A 10,534-nucleotide genomic window follows, 5' to 3' on the forward strand; every position below is an offset into this window, starting at 1 on the left:
AAAAAAAAAAAAAAAAAAAAAAAAAAAAATTTTTCCAGATCCTTAGCACATCTACCCTGTTTCTCCACCTTAGCTTTTCCACACCGTCACTAAAGGGGAAGATAGAAATCCTGGGGCTCCTTTTGATGAAGGCCATGAGGACCCTGAATAAGCAAAGGACAATGGCTCTCCTTCTGTTGTTCCAGCTCCACAGCAGTAAACAGCTACCTCGTCCCCCAGGGAAGAGGACCTCACTGCTGATGTGAGCATAAACACTCTGTGCTGCATCCTGTGATGATAACGGGAAGTCCTTGCTGTGCAGGAGGGCAAGTGGACTTTGCAGTTAATCAAACATCCATGTGGACATTGTAGTTAATCAAGTCAGATATTGTGGCATCAGCTCCATTCGACACAAAAGAAGGGCAGAGGTCCCTAGTGGTACCACACAAAAGGAAGGGCAGGTAAAGATAATGCCTTGGCTGTGAATTACTGTTAAAAAAAGAAAGGAAGGAATATGCTGGCTGTGATTTTTAACATGGGTCAAGGCTATTTGATATGCACATGCCAGTTACTTTTGCGAGGCAAAATCGGCAGTGTTGGAGGTATGGATTCCCTTGAAGGCATGGAGATGATACCACCCACCATAGCCTCTACATTTGAATCAGCTGTCTTGGGAAGTGGAGTGATCCTCATTTCCATTCACATGTCCTGCAGAGCCTGGGAGATCCTGGGGTAATAAGTGAAGTGGATTCAATCATTGGATGGTAGAAAGTGAATTATAGCGACCTTAAGAACTGAATATTCTAATACTATTTAAACTGTGCATGAACTTCTCAGTGAACACTTCTATATAATGAGAGCAAGAATTGTATTCCCAGTGCCTGGCACATAGTTATTGCTCAATAAATCTTTGAATGATTAATGAGTACATAATAACACATACATACATACTTTTAAAATTAAGTACAAACAAGGTACTAGGTATTATGCTAAAGAGTTTTATACATCATTCAGTCTTCATAAACAAAGTACGCAAAGGCTAGGGGAACTGTCCAGTGTCACACAGAAGTCATTATAGGATCAAGGTGTTATTCTAAATGATCACGCTGATGAGCAAAAGCCAATGAGGTTTTCCTAAAAGCAAACCATTTTATATCCTGTCTATATTCATAACTGCCGCTAGAACATGTAAGGAGAAAAAAGTGGTATCTTTTCTTCACCCATCACAAGGTCCACAGCTGACACTCCTAAAACAACAGCTAGATTAACAAGAGAAAAGCATAATAAACTTATGTACAAAGTTTTAGGTGACACAGGGGCCATCAGAAATGAAGACTCAAACACCCAGAAAAAACTGTATTTTTATGCTAAATCTGATGAAAAAAGTGGATAGCTGTAGAGAGATGTGATTGTACAAAAAGAATCCGATCTAATGGTAAACTGGGGGGAATTTTGCAAGGTTTGTTCCTTCAGACTTACCTGCATGTCTGTATGATATTCCTTTCCCCACCACTGCTCCCCAGGAATGGAGCAGGACTCCTGTCACATGAGAACCTTCAAAGGAAATGAGAGGAGGTCAGAGAGTTACCTTCCCAGGTTTTATGGCTTGCTTTAGAGGAGAGGGGTTCTAGTTTCTATGACTCAACTTCAGGGAGAGATAAGGAAACGAGAAAGAGGTGTATGTCTGAGAAGATCAGAGAATTTCTTGCTTCTGAGATGTTTCCAATCTCCTTCAGCTCAAAGTATTCCATATATGAAAGCACCATCTTTTTTGGGGTACCATGTTCTGAGCCCTGACAAACTTGAATTCTTTTCTAGGTCGCAACACCAACAAAAAAAAAAAGCTCCGGCTGTGTGCCATGGCTCACACCCGTAATCCCAGCACTTTGGGAGGCTGAGACCAGTGGATCACCTGAGGTCAGGAGCTGGAGACCAGTCTGGCCAACATGGTGAAACCCCGTCTCTACTAAAAATACAAAACTTAGCCAGTTGTGGTGGCCGGCGCCTGTAATCCCAGCTACTCTGGAGGCTGAGGCAGGAGAATTGCTAGAACCCAGGAGGCTGAGGTTGTAGTGAGCCGAGATTGCACCATTATACTCCAGCTGGGGCAACAACAGTGAGACTCCGTCTCAGGGGAAAAAAAAAAAAAAGTCCCAGAACATCAAAGTTGAGCCCCAGAATGGTCGTTGGAGGTTGTTTGGCTTAGACCCCTATTTTCACATGGGATACCAAGACTTCAAGAGGTTAATGATGGGCCTCAGGTCCCCATCTAGGATGAGACTGTCCCTCTTGCCTGGGACTGAGGGGTTGCTGAAATGCAGGACTTTCAATGCTGAAAATCATTTCAAGTCATCAGGAATGACTTGGGCAGACAAGGAAGAACTGGTCACCCTATCCCTACCCAGTGAGTTGTAGAGTAAGAATTTAAAACCTGCCCCCCAATGTTGACCCCACACAGAGGATCTTTTAGCCACTTCCCTCTGTAGGGGTCTTGTGGGTTTGTAGATGTTGATCTGAGAAGCTGACACTCATAAGTGCTGTTATTGTTCACCAGGGCCTCTACCTTTTAGCATTGTTTTCAATGCTGTAGCACAAATGTTCAGAATATGAAGTGTCTGGGCACACTGGCAAATACATAGAGGTCTGAGGGGGCACGGGAGATTTTTCTTCAAACACTAGTGACTTGTTGGACATCTGTGTGTTGAGCAGGGTCAACCAAATTTATTATCATATCTGAAAATTTTTAATCAGAAATGTGTGCCTCAGGGAAAAGGAATAAAGCATTCTACTAGGCACTTGAGAGAAATTTCTATCATTTAATGCTCACAATAACCAATGAAACACATATTATTATTTAAATTCTTGTAGAAAAGGAAACTAAAGCTTAGCATGATTTAACAACATGCCAGAGGCCACATAGCTAGCAAGTAGTTTAATGTGGTTTTAAATGCAGCTCTTTCTCATTCTAAAGTCCAAAAATATAGAAGGTTTGGGGGAAATTGGGGAAGATATTTAGTCCACTGCTTTGAAAAATGATTGTCCTGGGCAAAAGCCCCAATCCCTGTGAGGTATTCATGGTTCAATAAATTAGGAAGCATTGTTCATTCCACCCTGGTTGGGAGCGTCTCAAGGCACATTAGTACAGGGAAAATCCCAAGAGTTTCTGCTACCAGGACTGTTCCTGCTTAATCACCATTTCCCAAATGTATTTTGCCATCATGCCTCTTCCCACCACCATTTTTTGTTGTTGTTATTGAAGAGACTGTTCTTTGTTTCCATGTAAGATATATTAAAACCCCATGCACTTTGGATTACAATCCACTGGATACTCTATTCTGCTCTGATGAGACAACTAAGGTCATAACAGGGATAGGCAATCCTTAATACTCTTTGCGTGTATGTATGTGTGTATGAGAGACAGAGATAGAGAGAAAGCAAGAGAACGAGGGAGAGACAGACAGAAAGAACACACAGAAAGCACATGAGCCTGAGAACCTAAGCACCATCCCCATGTCTAATTGAGAAGAGGAACAGGGGAATGCACACAGATAAACAAAATGTGTCACTTCACTTGCTTTTCCTACAACTGGGCTCAAGGATCTGCCCCAACTTTTCTTCTCACCCTTTCTCATATGCATGTTGCAAGTATGAATGGAAATAATTATGAATGCGAAATAATTTTGCCAGAGATTAGCATGTTTTGCTGGGGGTGGTAGGAGTTGGGGAGGGAGGGGGAATGAGGAGGAAAGGAAAGGTAGAGACACAAATTCATTTCCTGGTGTGAACAGGGGATGCAACTGTGAGATGTGACAGAATGCACCAGGATTCCCAAGGAAAGCTGTCAGGGTAGTCAGTATCCAACTTCCCTGAGACATTGCAGGTGCAGCCCTGACCTATAGCCAGGAGTAGAGAGAAGGGCTGAGAGGGAAATTTTAGAGTCTTCTCTGATGGAATTTTTGATCTATATCTCAAGTAGATGCACTGGACTGGACAATATTTAAAGTTACCTACTGATCAATGCCTGATGATTTGATGATTTTGACCATCTTTACAACAAAAGGGTTACTAACAACCAGCATTATAAAATTCTTGTTCAGAATGCTGCTTGGTAAGTAGCTCCAAATGCGGATTCTCCCAGCTTCTCAATAAAATACTCATAAGGAAGCAGAATAAGAGAAAATTCCCAGGATTAGAAACTGGAATTTATAGACAAGTTACTGTTAGGAGTCTGAATGCCTCAATACTCAATATAATACTATAAAAAACCAGTTTGCACCATGACCTGGTTCAATATTTAATGAAATAATAGGTGTTTCTTTCATTCCATATCATCTCCTACAGACTTAAGAACTAGGACCTGTACTTACAAGATTAGCAGTGTCTTTATCCTTCAGTCTTCCTTCCACCTTCCACTTTTTAATTCTAAGGCAGGGACTATAAATCTCAGAGCTCAACTAGGACATATAAAGGGCAGAACTTCAGCAGAGTACATTCTGAAAAGTTCCATCCCATTAAAAAAAAAAAAAAAACAGTGAAGTTTGAGGCTGAGGCAGGAAAAACTCACACAGTACAAAAAGCTTGTGAACACTGAACTCTGTGACCTTTTTTCCTGGCTCAAAATCCTTTTCAGTGGGTCTGGGAAAACTTAACACCTTACAAGTCATAAAATCTCCTTAAACAGATTTTTTGATCCAGCATAGTGTGGCTTACTTCCAATCTGACCCTAGCATGGCATCACATGCCAGGTAACAAACCCCCTTATCTTAACTCCGGCATTCCTTTCTACTGACTTCAAGTTTTCTGACAAAGCTTAACCCTTTCAACCAATTGCCAACTAAAGAATCCCTAAAAGCCATCTTTGACTTGTAAGTTCCTGTTTTGAGATGTCCCACTTTTTAGGGCAAAACCAGTATATATCTCCCATGTATTGATTTATGATTTTACCTGCAATTCCTGTCTCCCGGAAATGTACAAAACCAAATTATAACCTGACTTTCTCCATCACACTTTGTGTTTCCTCAAGCTATGGTCACTCATACTGGCTCAAAATAAACCAGTTTAAGGAAGTTTGGTTTTTCCATCATCATTTGGAATGACCAATTTTCATATACTATTTGGATTCACAGCATCAGAGAACTAAGGTGTGAAAGCAGCAGGAAGATTATTCACTAGTTAAAATCTTGCTAGTGTTAAATAAAAATTACAAGTTTTGGAATAAATTTCTGTGCTAGACTCCAACAGATTAAACAAAAAATCAAAATGGAGCTACTCATGCTAAAGTTTCAAGTCACCAAACACAACTAAGTTGTTCTCTGACCTTCTGAGAAATCAGGAAAGAGACATAATATCCAATGTCACAGACAGATCAATTTCAATCTTCAGCAGGCCCTGCTTTAATCCTTACCCAAAAGAAGTAGCCTGAAGTCACCTGATGTTAACGAACCACTTATTTTTCTATTGCTCTGTCTCCCTGCTCCCGCCTTATGAAGAAAGTAACTTTGAAACTAACACATTTCTTCTTTGCTTTCTCTTTCTTCAGCCCATCTCTGCCTATAAAGCCAATCCTTGCTGCTCAGTTCCTCTGAACACTTACTCTATTTTATGTATTCTAGAACTGCTAATAAAGCTAACTGGGATCTTTAAATGTGCTGTGATTTTTGTCTTTTGACACTGATACTGGTCATGGATCTGGAAGAAATACCCATCACTCTGCCCTGCACTTTAGACTGGAGACGGAATCAATAAAGTAGAAAAAGAAGAGGAAAAAGGCTATTGTTCACTCTATCTGAAAATAAATATGAAGAATTACTAGACATCACATTTTTTAAGGAATAAAAATTGTAAGAAAACAGCATGGTGACGATGGGAGAAAATAACCTCCAGGCAGGACCTCTGGCTTATTACTGAGGAAAAATAAGAGGAAGGCATTTCAACAGATACCTATACACGATCCCAAAGAAAAGTATGGGAAGCTGTTTTGTAAATTCACTAGACAACAAAAATATATCCATGTGAAATATAAGCAGACAACCATAAAGAGACAACAGATTGAGATTAAAAGATTGAAATGTAGGATTAAAATAGACTCAGTGAATTTCAAGGAATCTTAAAAGATAACAGCAGTGCTAAAGTTTACATTGGAGGACAGTAGAACTGATGTGTAAAAAAACTGATCAGTGATAAGAAGGGCACATTTGTAAAAGCATTTCCAGAATGTAGAGAAATTATACAAAAAGAGAAGAACCATAATGGGAAAAAAGATGATAAAACTAAAGAGAGCTATAGATGGCTAACTTGTGAATAAGTATAATTTCTGAATGAAACCCTAGGAAAAGCAGAAAAGACTACTATAATCAAAATTGTAACCGCCCAACAGGTTCTTGCCTGCTGCCTAGACTGAACGGATTTCTCAATACAAGGGAATTTCAATAGAGAAAGTGTATTCATGCAGAGCCGGCTGTACGGGAGATGGGAGTTTTATTATTACTCAAATCAGTGTCTTCAAAAACTTGGAGATCAGAGTTTTTAAGGATAATTTGGTAGGTGGGGCTCTGGAAGTGGGCAGTGCTGACTGGTTGGTTTGGAACTGCAATCACAGGGAGTCGAAGTGAGTTTTCTTGCTGATTTCTGTTCCTGGATGGGATCGCAGAACCCAGCCAGCAAAATAAAGGGGTGGAGGAAGATCTACCAAGCAAATGGAAAACAAAAAAAGCAGGGGTTGCAAGCCTAGTCTTTGATAAAACAGACTTTAAACCAACAAAGATCAAAAGAGACAAAGAAGGACATTACATAATGGTAAAGGGATCGATTCAACAGGAAGAGCTAACTATCCTAAATACATATGCACGCAATACAGGAGCACCCAGATTCATAAAGCAAGTCCTTAGAGACCTACAAAGAGACTTAGATTCCCACACAATAATAATGGGAGACTTTAACACCCCACTGTCAACATTAGATAGATCAACGAGACAGAAAGTTAACAAGGATATCCAGGAATTGAACTCAGCTCTGCACCAAGCAGACCTAATAGACATCTACAGAACTCTCCACCCCAAATCAACAGAACATTCTTCCCAGCACCACATCGCACTTATTCCAAAATTGACCACACAGTTGGAAGTAAAGCACTCCTCAGCAAATGTAAAAGATCAGAAATTATAACAAACTGTCTCTCAGACAACAGTGCAATCAAACTAGAACTCAGAATTAAGAAACTCACTCAAAACCACTCAACTACATGGAAACTGAACAACGTGCTCCTGAATGACTACTGGGTACGTAACGAATTGAAGGCAGAAATAAACATGTTCTTTGAAACCAATGAGAACAAAGATACAACATACCACAATCTCTGGGACACATTTAAAGCAGTGTGTAGAGGGAAATTTACAGCACTACATGTCCACAAGGAAAAGCAGGAAAGTTCTAAAGTTGACACCCTAACATCACAATTAAAAGAACTAGAGAAGCAAGAGCAAACACATTCAAAAGCTAGCAGTAGGCAAGAAATAACTAAGATCAGAGCAGAACTGAAAGAGATAGAGATACAAATACCCTTCAAAAAATCAATGAATCTAGGCGCTTGTGTTTGAAAAGATAAAAAAAGTTGATAGACTGCTAGCAAGACTAATAAAGAAGAAAAGAGAGAAGAATCAAATAGAGACATTAAAAAATTATAAAGGGGTTATCACCACCGATCCCACAGAAATACAAACTACCATCAGAAAATACTATAAACACCTCTACACAAATAAACTAGAAAATCTAGAAGAAATGGATAAATTCCTGGACACATACACCCTCCCAAGACTAAATGGAAGAAGTTGAATCCTTGAATAGACTAATAACAGACTCTGAAATTGAGGCAATAATTAATAGCCTACCAACCAAAAAAAGCCCAGGACCAGACAGATTAACAGCCAAATTCTAACAGAGGTACAAGGAGGAGCTGGTACCATTCCTTCTGAAATTATTCCAATTGACAGAAAAAGAGGGAATCTTCCCTAACTCATTTTATGAGGCCAGCATCATCCTAACATCAAAGCCTGACAGAGACAGAATAAAAAAAGAGAATTTTAGACCAATATTCCTGATGAACATCGATGCAAAAATCCTCAATAAAATACTGGCAAACTGAATCCAGCAGCACATCAAAAAGCTTATCCACCATGATCAAGTGGGCTTCATCCCTGGGATGCAAGGCTGGTTCAACATATGCAAATCAATAAACGTAATCCATCATATAAACAGAACCAAAGACAAAAACCACAGGATTATCTCAATAGATGCAGAAAAGGCCTTTGACAAAATTCAACAGCCATTCATGCTAAAAACTCTCCATAAATTAGGTATTGATGGAATGTATCTCAAAATAATAACAGCTATTTATGACAAACCCACAGCCAATATCATACTGAATGGGCAAAAACTGGAAGCATCCCCTTTGAAAACTGGAACAAGACAGGAATGCCCTCTCTCACCACTCCTATTCAACATAGTGCTGGAAGTTCTGGCCAGGGCAATTAGGCAGGAGAAAGAAATAAAGGGTATTCAATCAGGAAAACAGGAAGTCAAATTGTCCCTGTTTGCAGATGACGATTGTATATTTAGAAAACCCCATTGTCTCTGCCCAAAATCTCCTTAAGCTGATAAGCAACTTCGCAAAGTCTCAGGATACAAAATCAATGTGCAAAAATCACAAGCATTCCCATACACCAATAACAGACACAGAGCCAAATCATGAGTGAACTCCCATTCACAATTCCTTCATAGAGAATAAAATACCTAGGAATCCAACTTACAAGGGACGTGAAGGACCTCTTCAAGGAGAACTACAAACCACTGCTCAACGAAATAAAAGAGGACACAAACAAATGGAAGAACATACCATGCTCATGGATAGGAAGAATCAGTATCGTGAAAAGGGCCATACTGCCTAAGGTAATTTATAGATTCAATGCCATCCCCATCAAGCTACCAATGAGTTTCTTCACAGAATTGGAAAAAAAAAACTACTTTAAAGTTCATATAGAACCAAAAAAAAGAGTCCACATTGCCCAGACAATCCTAAACCAAAAGAACAAAGCTGGAGGCATCACACTACCTGACTTCAAACTATACTACAAGGCTACAGTAACCAAAACAGCATGGTACTAGTACCAAAACAGAGATACAGACCAACAGAACAGAACAGAGCCCTCAGAAATAATACCACACATCTACGATCATCTGATCTTTGACAAACCTGACAAAAACAAGAAATGGGGAAAGGGTTCCCTATTTAATAAATGGTGCTGGGAAAACTGGCTAGCCATATGTAGAAAGCTGAAACTGGATCCCTTCCTTACACCTTATACAAAAATTAATTCAAGATGAATTAAAGACTTAAATGTTAGACCTAAAACCATAAAAACCCTAAAAGAAACCTAGGCAATACCATTCAGGACATAGGCATGGGCAAGAACTTCATGTCTAAAACACCAAAAGCAATGGCAACAAAAGCCAAAATTGACAAATGTGATCTAATTAAAGAGTTTCTGCACATCAAAAGAAACTACCATTAGAGTGAACAGGCAACTTACAGAATGGGAGAAAATGTTTGCAATCTACCCATCTGACAAAGGGCTAATATCCAGAATCTACAAAGAACTTAAACAAATTTAGTAGAAAAAAATCAAACAATACCATCCAAAAGTGGGTGAAGGATATGAACAGACACTTCTTAAAAGAAGACATTTATGCAGCCAATAGACACATGAAAAAATGCTCATCATCACTGGCCATCAGATAAATGCAAATCAAAACTACAATGAGATACCATCTCACACCAGTTAAAATGGTGATCATTAAAAAGTCAGGAAACAACAGGTGCTGGAGAGGATGTGGAGAAACAGGAACACTTTTACACTGTTGGTGGGACTGTAAACTAGTTCAACCATTGTGGAAGACAGTGTGGCGATTCCTCAAGGATCTAGAACTAGAAATACCATTTGACCCAGCAATCCCATTACTGGGTATATACCCAAAGAATTATAAATCATGCTGCCATAAAGACACATGCACACATATGTTTACTGCGGCACTATTCACAACAGCAAAGACTTGGAACCAATCCAAATGCCCATCAATGATAGACTGGATTAAGAAAATGTGGCACATATACACCATGGAATACTATGCAGCCATAAAAAATGATGAATTCATGTCCTTTGTAGGGACATGGATGAAGCTAGAAATCATCATTCTCAGCAAACTATCACAAGGACAGAAAACCAAACACTGCATGTTCTCACTCATAGGTGGGAATTGAACGATGAGATCACTTAGACACAGGAAGGGAAACATCACACACCAGGGCCTGCTGTGGGGTGGGGAGAGGGGTCTGCTGTGGGGTGGGGAGAGGGGAGGGATAGCATTAGGAGATATACCCAATGTCAATGACGAGTTAATGGGTGCAGCACAGGAAGATGGCACATGTATACATATGTAACAAACCTGCACATTGTGCACATGTACCCTAGAACTTAAAGTATAATTAAAAAAAAAAAAAAAA

The sequence above is a fragment of the Piliocolobus tephrosceles genome, chromosome 8 (genome assembly GCF_002776525.5).
Source record: "Piliocolobus tephrosceles isolate RC106 chromosome 8, ASM277652v3, whole genome shotgun sequence".
Taxonomy (NCBI): Eukaryota; Metazoa; Chordata; class Mammalia; order Primates; family Cercopithecidae; genus Piliocolobus; species Piliocolobus tephrosceles.